The sequence below is a fragment of the Equus przewalskii genome, chromosome 2 (genome assembly GCF_037783145.1).
Source record: "Equus przewalskii isolate Varuska chromosome 2, EquPr2, whole genome shotgun sequence".
Taxonomy (NCBI): domain Eukaryota; kingdom Metazoa; phylum Chordata; class Mammalia; order Perissodactyla; family Equidae; genus Equus; species Equus przewalskii.
The window spans coordinates 7,024,200-7,046,767 of NC_091832.1; the positions used below are offsets into that span (position 1 = coordinate 7,024,200).

The 22,568-nt window shown below is 38.4% G+C and overlaps 1 protein-coding gene and 1 pseudogene across 7 annotated transcripts in view; one reads left to right on the forward strand and one right to left on the reverse strand.

Annotated features, from left to right (window-relative positions):
* Positions 1-22,568, reverse strand: part of ZFYVE9 (zinc finger FYVE-type containing 9) — a 192,745-nt gene that overhangs the window by 126,136 nt on the left and 44,041 nt on the right. For 6 of the 7 annotated variants that reach the window (XM_070609634.1, XM_070609641.1, XM_070609633.1 and 3 more), the window contains exon 2: positions 7,480-7,584. The exons of the other annotated variant lie outside the window; for it this stretch is intronic. The gene's annotated coding sequence lies outside the window, so the exon portion shown is untranslated. The remainder of the gene's footprint in view (positions 1-7,479; positions 7,585-22,568) is intronic. 7 annotated transcript variants of the gene reach the window in all.
* The window catches only part of LOC139078946 (collagen alpha-1(I) chain-like), a 130,435-nt pseudogene that overhangs the window by 91 nt on the left and 107,776 nt on the right, over positions 1-22,568 (forward strand).

A 22,568-nucleotide genomic window follows, 5' to 3' on the forward strand; every position in this document is an offset into this window, starting at 1 on the left:
CTAGCAGATGGTTCCACCTGGAACTCAGGCCCCTAGCCCTCAGTTCAGTCCGTAGATCCCCACTTGATTGGAATCCTGAGTCCTTGGTTTAGTCCCCAGATTCTGCCCTGGCAACGAAGAGTGGTTCAGTCCGCAGTCCCCATTTGATTAGAATAGCTGTCTGCAGTCTCCATTTGTTGGGGTCTGCTGGTTCAGTCCTTTCCCCAGCCCCCAGTCCCACGCTAGGAATTGCTGGTGGTGCATACAAGGCCTTCTCTTGGCCTGGTTACCGTTGATTTCTGCTGGTAAATGCACATGAGGTAAAGGCTACTGCTAATGGGAATCTCAAAAGCCAAAAGCTACAAAATTGGGGGGCATGGTCGTGCATTTAACAGCTGTTAGAGCGCTCACCACCTAACTCTAACACTCCCATGTTAGGATAAATTGGTCACAGAATGGGTTAGATTAACACCAGGTTCCCTGTCAACCTCAAGAAAATTTCCATGCAACAAAGTATACTGTAAAAACACCACACAGTCCCCAACCCAGAGGCATATTCCTCTTAGGTATTAATTTAGCTCCAAGAGACCCAAGGCTTAGCAAAAGAAATGGGATCCTTAAGTTTCAAAGAGTTGAGCATGCCACGTTCCAGCACATCTGCTTATTTTATGTCTAATAACTATGGTCCTGGAAGTGGTAGATATTTACAAAAATGGCAAAATCTTACTAAAGACAACCTAGAAGTACAATGGTCAGTATAGGGAACATTCCAATTAGATAAGATTACTCATTTAAGAAGTGCACTTGAAAGCAAGGGTTCCCAAATCAAACAAAAAGAATGGGATAACTATTTTAATTGGTATGCAGAAGCTTCCAAAAGGCTTTAATATTCCAAAATAGCTTCACTGAGTTATTCCTTGCAAAACACTATTGAAAAATTAAAGACAAGAGCTACCTAAATCAAAATACAGTAAGATTGACATGACTCCTACTGTTCCCCTCTATCCTCCTCTACCCGAGTACTCACATTCTACTCTCTGTCCGAATTGCCTTTCCACTCTAAAGAGACTACTAAACAGCTACCTTTTAAAATGAGACCATCCAAGACTTTAGGTGATCCTTTTCACCTCCTGGTTCAAAGACGGAACTAAGGGCCATAGTTAAAGAATTTTCAAAACCCAGGGAGGATCCCCATACGTTTTTTGAAGAATTTAGAGTCCTCATCAGGGCCTATGATTCCAGGCTGCTAGAACTTTATCAGCTTGTGCACATGCCAGTAGGACCTGGTAAACCCCAAAAATGGAGCAGACTGGCGTAACGTGGAGGATGACGTTCAAGATCCTCAATCTTCAACATGGTCCCCTTATGGACCTGAAAAAGCTCACAAAATAGCAATCTTTTAAAAGCTATTCCCAGAGTCTTCCCTGGCAGCACACTGAGTGGTCTATTATTCAAACATGCAAACAAAAGAAAGATGAATCTTTGGCCGACTTTAAAGCCTGTCTGAAAGCTCCCTTCCCACGGCATTTTGGGTTCTATACAATACATGATGTCACACAACCTGCTCTAGCTGCCCTATTTGTAAACAGATTATCTTCCAAGATTAGTGGACGGATAAAAAGGCAGAAAATAGGATGAGAGGCCACTGGTCTGACTGAACTCATGACCACAGCTGAGCACTTCGAAAGAACTTTGGAACAAGACCATAAACAAGTCACCAAGCTATAAGCCTTACAACTGCAACAGCTCCAAGATCAGAAACCTAAAAGAACACCTGGGGCTCCCCCATTGTACTCTCCTACAGATCCATCATCAAAACACTGGCCCAGGGATCAATGTGTCATCTGTAATAAACTGGAACACTGGAAAAAAGATTGTCGTCAAAGGTTTAATGCAAATCTTTCAATATCAACTCTACCGCTCCCGTCTCTACCCCAGAGGGAAGGACCCCAAATGGACCCCTCCCAGAGCTGACACGACTCTGAGGGATTCTCTGGTAAACTGCTACCAGTAATTCCCTTAAACAGCCAAAGGGAGACTAAAATTAAAATTAACCGGAAACCTCACCAAATTCTGGCAGATACCAGAACTACTCTCTCTACTTTAAACTCCACTCTCATAGGATAATGAACCCTTTCCAGTGAAAAAGAAGTTTCTACAGTGAGGGTATCTAATACAATTCAGTTTCTAGCTCAACTAGTTCAAATGATTCTGGGACCTTTCTCTGAAAAACATTTCTTTTTGTTAAGTGATACAGCTCCAGTCAGTCTATTAGGTAAAGATCGTCTTTCTAAATTAAAAGGGCTAATACACTTGGCCTCTAAGGAAGATCTCACGTTAGAATTTCCTGACTAACCTGAACCTGATCTTTTATGTTCCTTACAATCTGTCCTTCATACAGAAGAGGAAGAATTCCAGCAAAAGATCCTTAATTTAATCAAAGTCCCAAAAATATACGGGCACCTCCAATACTGACAATGGAAGAACAAAAAGTGCTGAACCTATAAAAATTTAGATAGACATAACTAAACCTTTTCCCAAATTGTCTCAATATCCATTTAAGGCCCAAGGTCATACGAGGCCTCACACCAACAGCAGAAGACCTAATCGTCCAGGAGCTAATCAGTCCCTGTAGCAGACCTGCTACAGGCTGATCTCGCCAGTCTGGAAACCTAATGGGTGGAATGGCAATTTGTCCAGGACTTGAAAGCTGTTAACAAGATAGTTATTCCCGGTTTCCTAGTTGTTCTAAACGCCAACACCCTTTTATCGAAGTTTCACCATGCTCAAAATAGTTCACTGTTGTGGGCCTACCTTTAGCCTTCCTCGGCATCCCTGCAGACCCCAACAGCCAGAATCTATTTGCCTTTACTTGGACCAATCAACAATATACCTGGACAGTCATGCCTCAAGGGTTCACTGAGGCCCCTTCTTATTTCTTCCAAGTGCTGCACCAAGATTTAAGCATGCTCCAGTTTCCCAGGAAATCAACCTTCTACAGTATGTAAATGACCTCTTGCTATGCTCAATTACCAATCAGGCGTTCATACAGGATTCATTTATTTGCTGCAACAGTTAGCTGAAAAAGGACAAAGTCTCTAAGGAAGAATTACAATTATATTTAGACATTGTTCATTACCTAGGTCATAATCTAAGCACTGAAGGAATCTACTTCCAACAAGAATTAAACTAATCCAAGAATTCCCTATGCTCACAACTAAGACAGCTTCATGCATTCCCAGGTCTGGCTAGCTAATGCAGACTATGAAGTCCTAATTTTTCTCTGTTGGCTTCCCCACTCTATGAACTTACTAAAATTTCAGTCCTTGAGCCCTTTCCTTGGGAGGATTAACATAAGCAGGGCTTTATAAGACTAAAACAAGTGCTGCACGAACTGCGGGCCCTAGGGCTACCTAACTATTCAAAGCCTCTCATCTTATTTGTTCATGAAAGAGATAACCAAGCCTCCAAGCATAAAAAGATCTCACCAGCAGCACCCATCTTTGCAAGGAATTTAGAACTCCTTATTTCAGGCTAGGAGATTTACTTCCCAAATGTGTTGAAAACAAACTGACCCCTAGCTTTAACAGGCAAATGCTACAATCCCTGCAAATGAATCTATTAACAGTGCCACCTCAGCAGAAGTGGTTTGTGCCCCGAGATGATTTACCTTTGTGGCGATTATCATTCTCCTTAGGCCTGTGAATGCCTAGATAGCTGGTACATAACTGGACAAAGCCTCTCAGGTTATCTAACTGTTGCCCCTAACTGTCCACAATCAAACTGAGACACCTCATTGGTCAACTCCCCTGAATTTACGTTGTTGAGTTAGAAAGGACCAACAAGAGCCGGTCATGATGTAAACTTGCTTCCTGTGGCAGTTCCCTACTCCCCTGGCTAGGAGTAAGTGCAAATGAGGCTATGATCAGGAACTTCTCCTTAACTCTTAAAGATACTGCAGAATCTGCTGCTAAAGCAATAACTCCCCAACAAAAATTTCTAGACTTTCTCTGCCTAAAGTTGTTCTTAATAATAGGATAGCCCTTGATTATCTTTTAGCTGAGCAAGGAGGTGCCAGTGCTATGGCCAACATCACTTGCCGCACAAGGATTAACACTTCTGGATTAACAGCTACATAAGATAACTGAACAAGCCACTTGGCTTAAGAAAGTGACTACTTTGATGGAGTCTTTCTTTGACTTACTTGATTTTGATTGCTTTGAGTATTGGGGACCATGGCTCCAAAGTGCACTCCAGACATTGGGAATTATCCTGCTCATATTCATCACAGTAATCTCCCTGGGGCACTATTTTCTCTCAAAAGCTTTAAATGCATGTTTGCAGCCACTAACCACCAACCAAATGATCTCCCTAAGACCAGAACGTCAGAAAAGGAACGAAGAGAATGAATGACTTAAAAAATGTGAACTTGAAGTTACGACCTGTGAATACCACACCGAGGATCAGAAAAAAATGTGAGAACTTCCGAGTGGTAGCCGGGGGTGGCACTAATGCCTTAAATTTTTATCACCTCTCTCGGGTTGAGTCTGATCAAAAAGGGGAAATTGTGAAAAACAAGACAACAAGCCCCAAATGGAAGCACTTATGCTAAGCCCCAGGTCACCAAACCGAGACTTAATACTTAATTACACTTTTGGCCTCTCCTGGGAATAGAATCTTAAATCAGTCAATCTGGAATTACCTGCTCAGCACTAATCAGGCAACGTGCCTGACAGACTCCTACCATCCTCTAAAGAAAAGCGACCTTGCCACAACCAATCCACTTTTTGCTAGTAAAACTTCCTTATCCTGTCCCCTCCTGCCTATAAGAGTCTTTCATTTTGTAGAGCTCCTCTGAGCTCTTTTCTATCTGCTAGATAGGATGCTACCTGATTCGTGAATCATTGAATAAAGCCAATAAGGTCTTTAAAGTTTACTCAGTTGAATCTTGTTTTTTAACAATACTAGAAGCCAATTGGAAGCTCGGTATGTGTGGCTTCTCTAGTGGGAGGCTTCCACTGCCTGGTGATTGGGTGGGAACACAGCTATTTCACTGGGAGATCTCCAGGTCAGTATATGTAGGTCTTTTCTTTGGACTCCAGAGAAGAATCATATAACCTCCTGTAAGGGGGTACAGAGATGTAATACCAGGCAGCCACTTTCTGAAAGAAGAGTAGAGGAAGGAGTGATGAGAAGAGTCTCAGTTGTCAATATATAGGATTTCCCTCAATCCTCCTTGTTGCACTGTGGTGTCTCATCCCTGATCTCTGTTAATGTCTAATGTCCCCAAATCTTGAGCCTCTTCACTTTCATTTTCCAAAGTAAAACCTGTGGTCTTCTGAGGACTTGAGAGAGGGGCAGTCTTCTCACTGCTTAAGCTGGGCCTCTCAGAGGATTTAAACCTTATGTCAGAATTCTTTACTTATCTTCATATAAAAACATCCATCTCTTACTCAAAATAGAAGTCACTAAATATTATACATGTATATCTCAAAAAGGAATATAATTACTTAATTCAGTACAGTTTCTTCCTGAAGATCTCTTCTTTTGTCTTTGGACTTCTAGAACTCTTCCTTTTTATTCTATTAACCAGAGTCCTTTTGGACGCTCTCTTGAATCTCAGTCTTAGGGGTCCCACTTTCACAGCACTGATCTGATTGCTCCTTTCATGTCTCCTTCACTGGCAATTCCTCTTTATGCCATACACCCTTGACAATGAACATGTGCATATTCATGCTTCAAAGATTACTAAGCATCTACTATGTACCAGGCACCATCCTAGTCATTAAGTTACAAAGACACATAAGGCAGTGTCTTTGACCTAAAGATGCTCAATGTTTCATTGGGGAGATGGATGAGTAAACTCAAAAATATAAAACACTGTGATATGTACTAATCAATATATACACTGGGTGCTATGGAGCCAAAGAAGTGAATCCAAATCAGACTGACACAGGGGTATATTATTTGGGGTAAGGTAGGCTACTGTAGCAAATATTCCAATAATTTATTATTGCTGATTATTTATTATTATTATTATTTTTGAGGAAGATTAGCCCTGAGCTAACATCAGCTGCCAATCCTCCTCTTTTTGCTGAGGAAGACTGGGCCTGAGCTAACATCCGTGCCCACCTTCCTCTATTTTATATGTGGGACGCCTGCCACAGCATGGCTTGCCAAGCGGTGCCATGTCTGCACCCAGGAACCAAACTGGTGAACCCCGGGCCACTGAAGCGGAACATGCGAACTTAACCACTGTGCCACGGGGCCGGCCCCTATTTATTATTATTATTGATAGTCTTTGCAGTGGATTAAAAACTTCTCAGCGGCCCGGGTTCACCGGCTTGGATACTGGGTGTGGACATGGCACCGCTTGGCAAAAGCCATGCTGTGGTAGGAGTCCCACGCATAAAGTAGAGGAAGATAGGGCAAGAATATTAGCTCACGGCCAGTCTTCCTCAGCAAAAAGAAGAGGATTGGCAGTAGTTAGCTCAGGGCTAATCTTCCTCTAAATAAATAAATAAATAAATAAATAATAAAAAATAAAAACTTCCTATAGAGGTGATGCTTGAAGAATAAGATTTTACCAGGTGAAGGTAGAGAAGGACACTCCCTTCTCACACTCCCATGTATGAAGGCCAAGGCACAAGAAATACCTTGCCGTCTGCAGGTCCAGAAGTTTTGGTGAGGACGGCACTACTGCTAAGTGTCTATGCTCCACTCTTAACTGAAGAAAAAAGGAGCTCAGTCTTCTGTCACACACTGTCAGACCCATGCCTCTATCCTTGAAGCTTACATGGAAAACCAGAGAACTCAGTCAGAGTATGCAACACTCCACTAGTGAGTGGCATAATTAGTTTCTGAAACTGAACCTGCCCACACACCCTCCACCCCCCACTGCCATCTTCTATCCCTTAAATAATCATAAGACCTGCAAGAAATCAGACATGACTCTTAGTCAGGAAAAAGTCAATGATTCTTGCTCTACAAAAACTAACAAAATACTTCCAATTTTCTGCCGGAAAATATTGCTCTTCACAACTGGTCTAAAAATACAAAATAAAATAATGTAATTAAATTTCTATTTCTGATTCCCTGCCCCAAATTAGCTTTGTTTAGCTCTTATATTATGACTAAGAAATATAAATGACATTAACTGAGTAGCGATATCACTATTTTCTCTTAGCAATATTGCTCAAATTCATGTTCTCTTTCATGCTGAAATTAGCTCTCTATGCTCAAGGTAGAAACTGACTCTAAAAGAGAAGAGCCAAGCACTGGTAGAGAAATTAGCATTTTGACATAATTTAACAGTAATTTAAAAATACTCTTTTGCTCTAGATTTAAGTCAAATCTTTTTAAAAACTACACTCCTGATTTATCAAGAGGCAACGTTATAAATGAAGCAAGCAGCATATATACACGAGCATTACTTTCTATAGCACTAGTTGTTTTCTTAAATTCAATCTCTAAGAGAAATAAGAACACTGGTTTTCCTACCTTTTCCTCTTACACACGTGCTAAGGAACAGACTTCTCTGTGCTTACTCATGATGCTTGCTGCACCACCAGCCAGTCCTGCTGACTCAGTATGCTCTGTTTGATCCTAAAGAAAAAACACATTGCTCATTACATTTACAAAAGCAATAAGCCCTAATTTTCTTCATATAAATCTATCATAGCCAGACAAAGAAAAGCTATGGGGCTTAAATAATAAATTACATCTTCAGATTTAAAGACCTAGCCAGCATGGAATGCAGCAGCAGCCACATTTTATTGTACAAGAAGGCCAAAAGTTAAACGTTTCAAAGAACAGTTAAGAATTTTTCCACACTTCTTATTTTCAATGTATATACAAAGCGAAACATCAAAGGCAGGCACTTTCTACCCAATGTCTTTAAGTATGTCAATTCATAAAAATGCCACTTATTTTATACTACAATAGGCCCTCCAAGAATCCAAAGCTAACAAAACTGCCACTCCACAAGAATGTCCTGTCAAGTGTGATTTTTTTTCTATACATACAGCATTTTTGTGGGTGTGAGGAATACTAGCTCGGAGTGTTGAACATCTACTGACAATCTTCCTCAAGTAAAAAGAGGAAGATTGGCAGTAGATGTTCAACACTCCGAGCTAGTATTCCTCACACCCACAAAGATTGTCAGTGAGCTAACATCTGTGCCAATCTTCCTCTATTTTGTATGTGGGACGCTGCCACAGCACAGCTTGATGAGCAGTGTGTAGGTCCATGCCCAGGATCCAGATCTGCGAACCCCAGGACACTAAAGCAGAGCACGCAAACTTAAACTACGCCACCTGGCCAGCCCCCACATGCAGCATTTTTAAATTGAAATACAAAAGCTTCCTGCAAAGATTTTTATTGTCACACAACTGTTTTTCCTCCAAACAGAGTCTCTTACAATTCCAGTCCTCCTCCACTGCTTAGAAGCAACCGATCTACTAACCCAATATTAACCTTTACCATCAGGGGTATGCAAGACAAAGCTTCCTCAAAAGTTATTTCCTTCTTCTGAATATCTGACAATATCCTTCAAGCTACAGTAGTCCATTTAAATATCTCTGTAACGGCTCAGAGACAATCTGAAATTCTTTAAGATCCTAATTTAGCCTTGAACAAGATTAGTAGTTGAAACTAATCAGAACAAAATTAAGAATCTCATATTATCTGTATATAATATCCAACATAATCACAGTATTTTCACAACAAGAAAGTATCTTAGAGATGATCTAATGAACACTACTTAATTTTAAGGATAAACTGAGGTACTAAAAGAAATTTCCTGACATTATTATAAGTATAATTCCATTATCTGATGTGAAAATGACGTGCTTACTAAAAAATAAGAAAGTAAGAATAAGGCCTAAAATTCCAGTTTCCAGAGACCAATAAAAAATAAAGAATGAAAATCACTGGTGAAGGATTTCCCTGTCTTGAGAACTTGAAAAAATACATACAGGCTATATACTCTAAATGAGAGGAGATGTTGATGCTAAGAAATAGACTTACATCTAACAAATAAAGGACAAAAATCATATGAGAAGTATGAAATAGCTGTATGGGGTACAAGTACCAAGGTCAAAATGAGGATGAACCAAAAGTAAGGTCCTCCCCTCTAATACCTACTTAATTGAAAAATTTTTTAAACGAATAAAATTAACTCTATAGATATTCAAAGTTAAATCCTGTATATGTGTATTTTAGTGTGTGAGGCAAGTCCAATAATATTATGTAACTGTCCCAGACATCACAGGTTTTTCTTCTGGAATTATATCTCTTTGACCTTCCAGCCTCAGCTGGCAAAGTCTCAAGCTTGGTTAAGTCCAACTGCCTATACCATCCACGCCCACGAGCAGCTTAAATATGGCTAGATGAAAATTACACAAGATGGTAACCGGTCTCAACCTTACATTTACGACTTCACACCACATTTTCCTTCGTCAATCTACTTTTAACTCCGCACCTCATCCCTACCTTCTGATATGCCTAGAATGTCAATCTCCCTCACTGGACAGTGAGTTCACTGAGAACAAGGGCTGTCTTCATTCTCTGTAACCCAGGGCATAGCGCATAGTGCTCAACAAATGTCTCATGAAGAAATAAACTGAATGAAATTAATAAAGTCCATATTTAAGTAATCAACCTTACAATGAAGATTTCTTCCTCCCCTAGGAATAAATATTCGTGTATGTGTGTGTGCTATTGAGGGAGAGTAAGCAAATGCAAGAGAGAAACAAAAAACAGAAAAATTCTCTAGTGGGAGAGAAAAAAAGTGACAAGGATTTAAACAGTTGGGGAATTTTATCATTATTATATAAACATAGGCCCTTTGACATAATAATTACCCTTCTAGAGATTTATCTTAAGGAAATAATTGGATAAACAGAAGAGACTGAAATAAGTTAACTTGTTGGATTGACAGTTAAAATAGTAAAATACTGGGGCCAGCCTGGTGGTGCAGCAGTTCACACGTTCTGCTTCAGCAGCCCGGGGTCCACTGGTTCAGATCCCAGGTGCAGACCTACACACCACTTGTCAAGCCATGCTGTGGCAGGCGTCCCACCTATAAAGTAGAGGAAGATGGGCATGGATGTTAGCTCAGGGCCAGTCTTCCGCAGCAAAAAGAGGAGGATTGGTGGCAGATGTTAGCTCAGGGCTAACCTTCCTCAAAAAAAAAAAAAAAAGTAAAATACTGGGAAAAATCTAAATGTCAAATGAAAAGAGCAACTTACAAAAATGGTACAAATGGTAAGACTCCACATTGGGGAAAAAAACTTCAAAGTCTTAAAAAATATACACCAAAATATAATAGAGAATCTCTCAATAGTGTTTGAGTGATTTATACACTTTGTAAGCCTCTGTAGTCCTAATTTTTCTTAGGATGAATGTATATTATTCGTTAATAAAGGGAAAGAAAATTGAGGACACATGAATTTCAATTAATAAAAATCTAAGCTATTTAAATTTTTACTTTCAAATATGACAACTAAAAAAGGAAGGGAACAGGAAAGACAAGGATTTTAAAAGATTATCTCCCTAGGATGTGTAACAAGATTAAAATTTTAATTATAATATGGAGAAAGAGAAAGAATCATCATCTAAGAAATCAAGATTTAATTTTTTTAAAATAAACTTATAAAGAAAAATGACAGGAATAAGACGATGTTTAAAATATAAAATGTAGGGGCCGGCCCCGTGGCTGGGTGGTTAAGTTCGCACACTCTGCTTCAGCGGCCCAGGGTTTCACCAGTTCGAATCCTGGGCGCGGACATGGCACCCTCGTTAAGCCATGTTGACGCAGCGTCCCACATGCCACAACTAGAAGGACCCACAACTAAAAATACAGAACTATGTACCGGGGGGCTTTGGAGAAAAAGGAAAAATTTTAAAAAATCTTTAAAATATAAAATGCAGGCAATTTAAAGGAATCTCTGATGTGGACATGTTTATAACAGAAGAGATTTATGAAGGTAATAATTTCCAAAATCCTGGCCATAGGTTAAAGGAAAAGAAAATAAGGAGGATAAACTAGAATATATTCTCAATTAAATACTGTTTCCTTTCTTGGCTCCGATTAATACTATTCACCACAGAAATATTCCATATCAGCTTAGTAACCAACTTCTCAGTAACATTTCCACCAGGAAGTCTGACAAGGACTTAAACTCAATACGTACAAAACTGTATTCAATCTTCCAAAGTCCTCTTTCTTGGTTCCCTATCCTAGGCTGGGTGGGGTTCTCAAGGTAGGTGTGGCAGATTATACAGTCATGTGTTGCTTAATAACAGGGATATATTCTGAGAAATGTGTCCTTAGGCAATTTTGTCATTGTGCAAACATCAGGGTATACTTACACAAACCTAGATGGTATAGCTTACTATCTATACTTAGGCTCTATGGTATAGCCCTTTGCTCCTAGGCTACAAATCTGTACAGCATGTTACTGTACTGAATATTGTAGACAATTGTAACACAATAATAAGTATTTGTGTATCTAAACATGGAAAAGGTACAGTAAAAAAATACTATCAAAGACAAAAAATGCTACACCTGTAGAGGGAACTTACCATGAGAGGAGCTTGCAGGACTGAAGTTGCTCTGGGTGAGTGAGTGAGTGAGAGGTGAGTGAAAGTGATGCCCTAGAATGTTACTGTACAGTACTGTAGACTTTATAAGCACTGAACACTTAGGCTACACTAAATTTATAAAAAATATTTTCTTTCTTCAAAAATAAGTTAACCTTAGCTTACTGTAACTTTTTCTACTTTATAAATTTTTTAATTTTTTTAACGTTTTGACTCTTTTTGTAATAACACAGCTTAAAACACAAACACTGTATACCTGTTCAAAAATTCTTTTTTTTTATATCCTGATTCTATAAGCTTTTTCTATTTTTTTTTTTTTTTACTTTTTAAACTTTTTTTGTTAAAAACTAATATACAAACATACATAGCCTAGGTCTACACAAGGTCAGGATCATCAACATTACTGTCTTCCAACTCCACATCTTGTCCCACTGGAAGGTCTTCAGGGGCAATAACACACATGGAGCTGTCATCTCCTATGATAATAATGCCTTCTTCTGAAATACATCCCGAAGGTTTGTTTACACCAGCATCATCACAAATAGGTAAGTAATGCACTGCACTATGATGACATGAAGATGGCTACGATGTCACTAGGTGATACGAATTTTTCAGATCCATTATAATCTTGTGGAGCTGTTGTCATATACACAGTCTGTAGTTGACCAAAATGTCGTTATGTGGTGCATGACTGTATTTCTAAAAACAGGGGCTATATTTCCTATCCCACATGATCTTCCTACAAGACTGGTGAAATCTTTGCCCCCTTCCTCTAAAACTGGGCAGACTTTCAGGACTTCAACTAATAGAGCAAAACAGGAGGGACACTATGGTAACTTCCAAGGCTAGGTCATAAAAGGTAATACAGTTTCTGCCTGGTCTTCTTGGGACACTCAGTCTTGGAATCCAGTTATCATCTGGCCCATGTACCTTCACATATACGAATGAGCAAGCCTCAAGATGACTCTAGCCCTAGCCACTGTCTGACTACAACTGCATGGAGACCCTAAGAGAGAACCACCTAGCAGGCCCAGTCAATCCCCAGAACCACAAGAGATAGTAATTAAGTTGTTGTTTTAAGCCACTATGTTTTGGTGTAATTTATTACATAGCAATAGGTATATGTAACGGTAGGTTAGTAATCTGATACTCTTCAACCCAATCTTATATAAATATTCTAAAGAAAAAGGTAAGAACCATAAGAGGGACATGCCAAAAAAAAGACCCAGTGATGGCAGCCTCTCCTCTGTTGAGCTATTTAGCTCTGACTCCAAATTTGAATATCCCATTCAATAAAACAGCCTTTGGGCTTCTTAGAGTACAGTTTAGGAAACACTTCATACTCAAGCAAGAAGCCAGGTGAGGGAGGAGGTTTTACCTCCTTCTATAGTAGCTTATCAAATTTTCCTCTAAACAACGTATGGTACTCTACGAATAAGTAAAGAGTTCTGGTAAATGCATTTTTTCCCTGGTTAACTTTCCAGTACCATTTTAGTTCTTCTCATAGATTGGTACTCCAGGAACTCATCTAGCTAGCTAGCTCCTTAATGAGTCTATGCATCATCACCCACCTGGCTCAAAAGCTTGAGTCCCATTCTAGGTACTACCTCTCATTCTCCCCGCCTCTACATTCAATCTAAAACCAAGTCTTTGTCAACTTTGCCTTTTAAAACTCTCAAATCCATCCACTTCTCTCCATTCCCATTGCCATATCTCACATCACCAACATATTTCTGTTGCCTAGATTTTTGCAAGAATCCTCACTAGTCTCCCTGCCCCCGTTTTGTATCCATCTAGCCTATTCTCTACACAAACACAAAACACAAGTCTGATATTATTTTTGTATTTAACAGCATTCAATGGTATCCTATTGTCCTAAAGTCCACAGCTCTGTTTGATTTGGTTTCTGCTTACCTCTGCAGTATGACACCTTCTCTCTATTCTCAAATTCTTGCTCTATGTACTTGTCATCCTGACCAACTAAACTTTCAATTCTCAATCTTGCTCATCTCCACTCCTCAAAACAGACCCTCAAACTGATACATGCTACAACACGGATGAACCTTGAAAACATTAAGCTAAATGAAAAAAACCAGTCACAAAAGACCACATATCATATGGTTCTATTTATATGCAATGTCCAAAATAGGCAAATCCTTAGAGACAGAAATTAGACTAGTGGTTGTCAGGGGATAGGGAAAGGAGAGAACAGGCAATGACTGCTATTGAGTACAAGGGGATTTTTTGGGGGTGATGAAAATATTCTGGATTTAGATAGTCGTGATGGTTGCACAACTTGATACTGAAAACCACTGAACGCATCCTTTAAAAGAGTGAATTTTATGGTATGTAAATCATTTCTCAATAAAACTGTTGTAAAACAAAACAAAACAGGCCTTCATACATTATTATTTAGGCCTGGAATACTCTGCCCCTGTGACTGTTACTTGACTAATTCTTACTTATCCTCCCTTATCCTACCCTGCACACCACATCTTTCATGAAGCCCTTTTAATCTAGGTCTAGGACAGGTGCTCCTTTTTTCTCATGTATCTTTTACTTCCTCTATGATAGCACTCATCAGCTAAACTACGAATTTTTAACTGTTTGTCTCCCCCTTCCAGGCTACTGAGGTGTTTCAGGATAGAGACAGCTTCTGTCTTATTTATCATTGTATCCCTGGTATCCAGCACAATGTTTGGCACAGAGTAAGTCTACTCACCACTTGTGATACAAAGTACAATAACTAAACGACTAGCTTTCAAAGCACTTCCACCTAGGAAATTTTTCCCTACAAAGGATCCCAACAGTCGTGCTGAGACTGCTAAGACTCTAATGTACTTACTATTTCAAAGTTTATTAATGCCAATATATAATTATTAGTTTGCATACTGAAGAACAGTTCAAACTTAAACCATGTTTTATCAAGGTTTTCCATCCATAATCACAACTCTTCAGATAGCTCCTATTATATTTTGATAACTTGACTTAACTTTAAAGAAAGAAAAAATGTCACCTGAAAGTTATATACCATTATAATCCAATGTTACTGCAATAAAAAAGAAAGAAAGAAAAAATGTGATTCAAGAGCATCTATGAATACAATCATGGGATATCTAACAAAACTGGGGTCAGAATTTCAAATCAACCATTACCAATATTTAAGATTTGCTTCTCTGATGTTTAATCCAAATGAACATTTTTTATAAATAGTCAGCAGAGTTTGGTGAAGGAGCACTGGCTCAGGACTCTGGCAAATCCAGGTTTGAATTCATGCTCTAGCATTTAACAGCTGTTGCTGCGTTGAACAAGTTACTTAAGCTTTCTGAGTCTCAGTTTCTTTATACTTTTTATGAAAGCTATACTTTGCAAGATAGCTTTAATGATGAAGAACCTGTTTATATAAAGTGCCTTGCTTAGGTATAATAATAAGTGCTCAATAAATGATAGCACCTATTATTTGTCAAAAAGCAATTTATTGTGAAAGAATTACAAGAGAAAGGCAGAGTGTGATTTGAATCATAAAACCAACCAGTAGTCTGGTTTATATATACAATTAATAATCCATCAAGGTCATTGGTCTTAAGTGACCAATTTAAGTCCAAACAATGAAAAGAAACCCAGGAACAAAAACGTAACCTGACTATTCAACTTTCTGAAGAGGTAAGTATCTCTGAGTCTAAAAAAACATGCTTTCAATAGGAACACCCTCACTCACAGTGGCAGAAAAAAGAAATGAGATAGTCTTTGAGAAGAGCTTTATTCCTGTAGTTCAAGACCAAAGTACATTAAGGGAGCAAGATCTGAGAAGCTGACATTGTTGCTACCCCATGTTCACACAGGGCTTCAATTTCCAGGATATCAATCCAGCATCTTTCACAAACACTGAATTCTCAGTAAAGAGCTATTAGAACCAGGTGGTTGTTTTCATTTAGCACACACTAAACAAAAAGCACAGTTTAACAAATATTGGGAAACACGAAATCAGATGGATCCAATATACATATGCACTGAAACCTCTAGAACAGCAAGTGATCCGAGACTGGCACTAAAACAAGGAACATGTATAACTCTCATTTCTGAAGTAATAAGACTCAAGATTATATAAACAAATTTGTGTACACATAATATAGGTCCAGAGACTTTTCAGATATACAACATCTCTAAAGTAGTAAATAGATTATTTATCCATGACTAGAATCATAAATTAAGACTATATTAGCTTAAGTCCCTATCTTTAATTTCTAGAAAGTATATATCTATTGGATTATCTTTACCAACAGAATTCTAGAATTGCCCACCTCTTACCCCATACATACACATACTTTTTATTAATATTATTTTATTGAGGTCATATTGGCTTATAACACTGTGCACATTTTCAGGTGTACATTATTATATTTCAGTTTCTGTGTAGACTACATCGTGTTCATCACCAATAGTCTAGTTTTTCTCCATCACCCTACATATACGCCCCTTTACCCCATTCTCTTTCCCCTCATCCACTTCCCCTCAGACAACCAGTAATCTCTTCTCCTTATCTATGTGTTTATCTTCCATATATGAGTGAAATCACACAGTATTTGTTTTTTCCTGACTTATTTCACTTCGCATAACACCCTCAAGGTCCATCCGCATTGCTGCAAATGGCATGATTTTGTCTTTTTTTATGGTTGAGTAGCATTCCATTGTGTATATAAACCACATCTTCTTTATCCATTCATCAATTGATGGGCACTTGGCTTGCTTCCACATCTTGGCTATTGTGAATAATGCTGCAATGAACATACGGGTACATACATCTTTTTTTTTTTTTTTTAAAGATTTTTATTTTCTTTTCCTTTTTCTCCCCAAAGCCCCCGGTACATAGTTGTATACTCTTCGTTGTGGGTTCTTCTAGTTGTGGTATGTGGGACGCTGCCTCAGCGTGGTTTGATGAGCAGTACCATGTCCGCGCCCAGGATTCGAACCAACGAAACACTGGGCCGCCTGCAGTGGAGCGCGCGAACTTAACCACTCGGCCACGGGGCCAGCCCCCATACATCTTTTTGAATTATTGATTTCATGTTCTTTGGGAAAATACCCAGTAGTGCAATAGCTAGATCATACAGTATTTCTATTTTTAATTTTTTGAGAAATCTCCACACTGTTTTCCATAGTGGCTGCACCAGTTTGCATTCCCATCAGCAGTGGATGAAGGTTCCCTTTTCTCCACATCCTCTCTAACACTTGTTATTTCTTGTTAATTATAGCCATTCTGACAGGTATGAGATGATATCTCACTGTAGTTTCAATTTGCATTTCCCTAATGATTAACGATGTTGAACATCTTTTCATATGCCTGCTGGTTATCCATATATCTTCTTTGGAAAAATGTCTGTTCAGATCCTCTGCTCATTTTTTGATTGCATTGTTCATTTTTTTGTTTAGCTGTATGAGTTCTTTATACATTTTGGAAATTAACCCCTTGTCGGATATATGATTTGCAAATATTTTCTCTCAGTTAGTGGTTGTCTTTTCGTTTTGTTCATGGTTACCTTTGCTGTGCAGAAGCTTTTTAGTCTGATGTAGTCTCATTTGTTTATTTTTTTTTTGTTTCCCTTGCCTGAGTAGACATAGTATTTGAAAAGATACTGCTAAGACCAATGTCAAAGAGCATACTGCCCACGTTTTCTTCTAGGAGTTTTAAGGTTTCAGGTCTTACATTCACTCAAATCTTTAATCCATTTTGAGTTAATTTTTGTGTATGGTGTAAGATAATGGTCTACTTTCATTCTTTTGCTTGTGGTTGACCAGTTTTCCCAACACCATTTATTAAAGAGACTTTCCCATCTCCACTGTATGTTCTTGGCTCCTTTGTCGAAGATTAGCTGTCCATAGATGTGTGGTTTTATTTCTGGGATCTCAATTCTGTTCTATTGATCTGTGTGTTTGTTTTTGTGCCAGTACCATGCTTTTTTGATTACTACAGCTTTGTAATATATTTTGAATTCTGAGAGTGTGATACCTCCAACTTTGTTCTTTTTTCTCAGGATTGCTTTGGCTACTCAGGGTCTTTTATAGTTCCACATAAATTTTAGGGTTTTTTATTCTATTTCCATGAAGAATGTTGTTCTATTTCTGTGAAGAATGCTCACACATTTTCATTGCAAGATAAAATGCCATGTTCCATGGAAACCTATGAAGTTAACTAGTTGACTAACCTGGTGTGAACTCCTGATTTAAGCTGAATCAATTACAGACCCTTCTACACTACTCCTGAGAGAGACAGCTGCAATCCCTGCCTTTGGATTCTGTGAGATATCTTGGTATCCTTATAAAACTCCCCTGTTTTCTTAAGCAAGCTCCAGCTGGTTGCTTTAACTTACAACAAGAGTCTTAACAAATACCACATGATCCAGCTATTGCACTACCGGGTATTTATCCAAAGAATATGAAATCAATAATTCAAAAAGATATATGTACCCCTATGTTCACTGCAGCATTATTCACAATAGCCAAGATGTGGAAGCAACCCAAATACCCATCAACTGATGAATGGATAAAGAAGATATGGTATATGTACACAATGGAATACTACTCAGCCATAAAAAAGGCAAAATCGTGCCATTTGCAACAATGTGGATGGACCTTGAGGGTGTTATGTGAAGCAAAATAAGTCAGAGAAAGACAAATATCATATGACTTCACTCATATGTGGAAGATAAACACACATGTAGATAAGGAGAACAGATTGGTGGTTACCAGAAGGGATGGGAGTGAAGGGAGGGTGAAAGGGGTAAAGGGGCACATATGTATGGTGATAGACAAAAACTAGTCTATTGGTCAAGTCAATCAACGTGATACACTACATTAACAAAATGAGAAACAAAAACCACATGATCATCTCAATAGATGCAGAGAAAGCATTCGACAAGATCCAACATCCATTTATGATAAAAACCCTCAATAAAATGGGTACAGAAGGAAAGTACCTCAACATAATAAAGGCCATATATGACAAACCCACAGCCAACATCATACTCAATGGACAAAAACTGAAAGCCATCCCTCTGAGGACAGGAACAAGACAAGGGTGCCCACTTTCACCACTCCTATTCAACATAGTACTGGAGGTGTTGGCCAGAGCAATTCAGCAGGAAAAAGAAATAAAAGGAATCCAAATAGGCAATGAAGAAGTAAAACTCTCACTGTTTGCAGACAACATGATCTTATATATAGAAAACCCCAAAGAATCCATAGGAAAACTATTAGAAACAATCAACAGCTACAGCAAAGTTGCAGGGTATAAAATCAACATACATAAATCAGTAGCATTTCTATACACTAACAATGAACTAACAGAAAAAGGTCCACAGATCAATGGAACAGAATTGAAAGCCCAGAGATAAAACCACACATCTATGGACAGCTAATCTTCGACAAAGGAGCGGAGGGCCTACATTGGAGAAAAGAAAGTCTCTTTAACAAATGGTGCTGGGAAAACTGGACAGCCACATGCAAAAGATTGAAAATTGACCATTCTTTTTCACCACACACCAAAATAAACTCAAAATGGATCAAAGACCTAAAGATGAGGCCTGAAACAATAAGTCTTCTAGAAGAGAATATAGGCAGTACACTCTTTGACATCAGTTTCAAAAGAATCTTTTCGGACACTATAACTCCTCAGTTGAGGGAAACAATAGAAAGAATAAACAAATGGGACTTCATCAGACTAAAGAGCTTCTTCAAGGCAAGGGAAAACAGGATTGAAACAAAAAACAGCCCACTAATTGGGAAAAAATATTTACAAGCCACTTATCCGACAAAGGGTTAATCTCCATAATATACAAAGAACTCACACAGCTTAACAACAAAAAAACAAACAACCCGATCAAAAAATGGGCAGAGGACATGAACAGACATTTCTCCAAAGAAGATATAAGTATGGCCAATAGACACATGAAAAGATGTTCATCATCACTAATCATCAGGGAAATGCAAATCAAAACTACACTAAGATATCACCCTACACCTGTTAGATCGGCAAAAATATCCAAAACCAAGAGTGACAAATGTTGGAGGTTGTGGAGAAAAAGGAACCCTCATACACTGTTGGTGGGAATGCAAACTAGTGCAGCCACTATGGAAAACAGTATGGAGATTTCTCAAAAAGTTAAAAATAGAAATACCTCATGACCCAGCCATCCCACTACTGGGTATCTATCCTAAGAACCTGAAATCAGCAATCCCAAGAGTCCCATGCACCCCTATGTTCATCGCAACATTATTTACAATAGCCAAGACGTGGAAGCAACCTAAATGCCCAGAAACTGATGATTGGATAAAGAAGATATGGTATATATACACAATGGAATACTACTCAGCCATAAAAAAGGACAAAATTGTTCCATTTGTATCAACATGGATGGACCTTGAGGGTATTATGTTAAGCAAAATAAGCCAGACAGAGAAAGACAAACTCTATATAACTCCACTCATAGGTGGAAGTTAACATATAGACAAGAACTGATCGGTGGTTACCAGGGAAAAGGGAGGGTCGGGGGAGGGCACAAAGGGTGAAGTGGTGTACCCACAACATGACTAACAATAATGTACAACTGAAATCTCACAAGGTTGTAATGTATCATAATCTCAATAAAAAAAAAAAACTAATCTACTGGTGGTGAACACGATGCAGTCTATACAGAAACTGAAATATAATAACGTATGCCTGAAATGTACACAATGTTTAAGCCAATATGACCTCAATAAAATAACTTTTTTAAAAAAAGAGTCTTAACAAACATATCCCAATGGTATCACATAAACTGAGACAAACGATCTCAAAATCAGTTTCAACCTTAATTGCATCCCGAAAATTTCAAAGATTAGACACTAACCCAGATGTACTCTGATGTACAAGTGGATAATAAACAGATAAATTCATTGAGGGGAGGGTCTTATCTTTTGGATTATTCTAGGTAGCAGACTGACAGTAAGATACAATTTGTACATCACAAATTGATGCATCAAGGGTAATGACAAATGTATAGAAAGCAGTGTTATGACTCACCACTAATCCAGTCACAACAAATGACACATTTCACATACAAAGTACCAACTATTGGAAAACTACACAAATTGGTAAGTTCATAAAGTTGTTTACCTTAATATTTTCAGTAAAATTAGATACCATGTATGCTCCTACCTTGACATCTTTGTGAGCATTTAAAGCATTATATCTTACTTTCAACAATGTCAAATTTAAGAAGAGCAAAACCTGAATTGCCTCAGCCAAAGCTTGGAATAGCTGAGTTGGATGAAAGAAGCCCATGCTCAAATTACTAGTATTATAAACACTATGAATATTATATGACAATCCAAAGAAAATCTCTAATTGCAGTGCTCTCCCAGTTCTATTTTTTCTCCCTTATTCTTCCAAAACTTCAAGTACTATCTCCATGTGAAAGACCCTCAGATTTCTCTAACTCTCATCTCTTACTCAAATTCCAAAGCCCCAGCTTCGCCTACCTGACATATACTACTTCTCCATCTGGATGTTCCACTACACCTCAAACTAAAAACAGTGAATCCTTCACATTCAAGAGGAATATTTTCTCAAAAGAGTTGTCTCTCTTAATGTCTCCCCTTCACCTCCCACACATGACCCCACTCTTTTCTGGCTTCTTTCGCCATCTCAGCAACATTCAATTTTAATAGATCACATTCTCCACCTTTATGAAACTCGTCTACCATGACTTATATGAAACTAAAAATTATGATTTTCTTCTACTTCTTTGACATCTCCCTCTCACCTTTATCTCTGACTCCTCCTCTTCTTCCCAACCTTAGTCGAAATTCCTCAGATTCCTATACTCAGTCATCTTCTTTTCTTGATTTATATTCATTTACAAGGGAATTCTATCTACTACGTTTGCCTCAAACAACATCTGTTAACAAGTCCCAATTTCCTTTTCTCCACTTCAGAACTTCTCTGGGTTCCACCTGTATATATACAAGAGATTATTCAAAGTCTCCATGTTTCATAGACATCTCAAACTCATTATGTACAGCTACTCTCATAATAATCAATTCTGTTTCTTCTCTGTTCCCTATATCATCATCTACACAGTTGCTCATGATATAGTCATTCTGCATCCCTCCCTCTCCATGATGCTCACCATCAACATTCAATCTCCTAAAATTGACGAAAATCCCTTTACTCTGTCCACACCCACTACCTTGGTCCAAGTCACTGTTATCTCACATCTGGATTACTGAAATAATCTCTTCAACGATCTTCTCATATCTATTTTTGCCACCTCCTCCCCCAATCAATTCTCCACTCAGCAGTAAAAGTAATCTTCAAAATGAACTAATCAAAGGTCAACAAAGAAACGAAAAGAGAAAACAAAAACTACCTTGAGACGAATGAAAATGGAAATACAAAATACCAAAATTTATGACATGCAGCAAAAGCAGTTCTAAGAAGGAAGTTCATAGCAACAGAAGCCTATCTCAAGAAATAAAAAAACTCACAGAAACAACATAACTTTACACTTCAAGGAACTCCAGAAAGAAGGACAAAGCCCAAAGTTAGTAGAAGGAAGGAAATAACAAAAGATCAGAGCAGAAACAAATCAAATAGGACGAAAAAGGCAACAGAAAAGATCAATGAAACTAAAACCAATTCTCTGAAAAAATAAAAGTGACAAATGTTTAGCTAGACTCACCAAGAAAAAGAGAGAGTTCAAATAAATAAAATCAGAAAGGAAAGAGGATACATTACAATTGATATCATAGAAATACAAAGGATCATAAACGCTTTCAGAGTTGTAGCCTGGGCTGTTGGAGTGCCCACCGTGCTGCAGTGGCCCCACACATGGGAACACTCTCCACCAAGTGGCGTGGCTCAGCCTGCACAAAGGAGCCCCCACAAAGTACAGCAACTCAGCCAAGTCAGCTGCACAGAGCTGACTCACACATGAAAGAAAGCACCC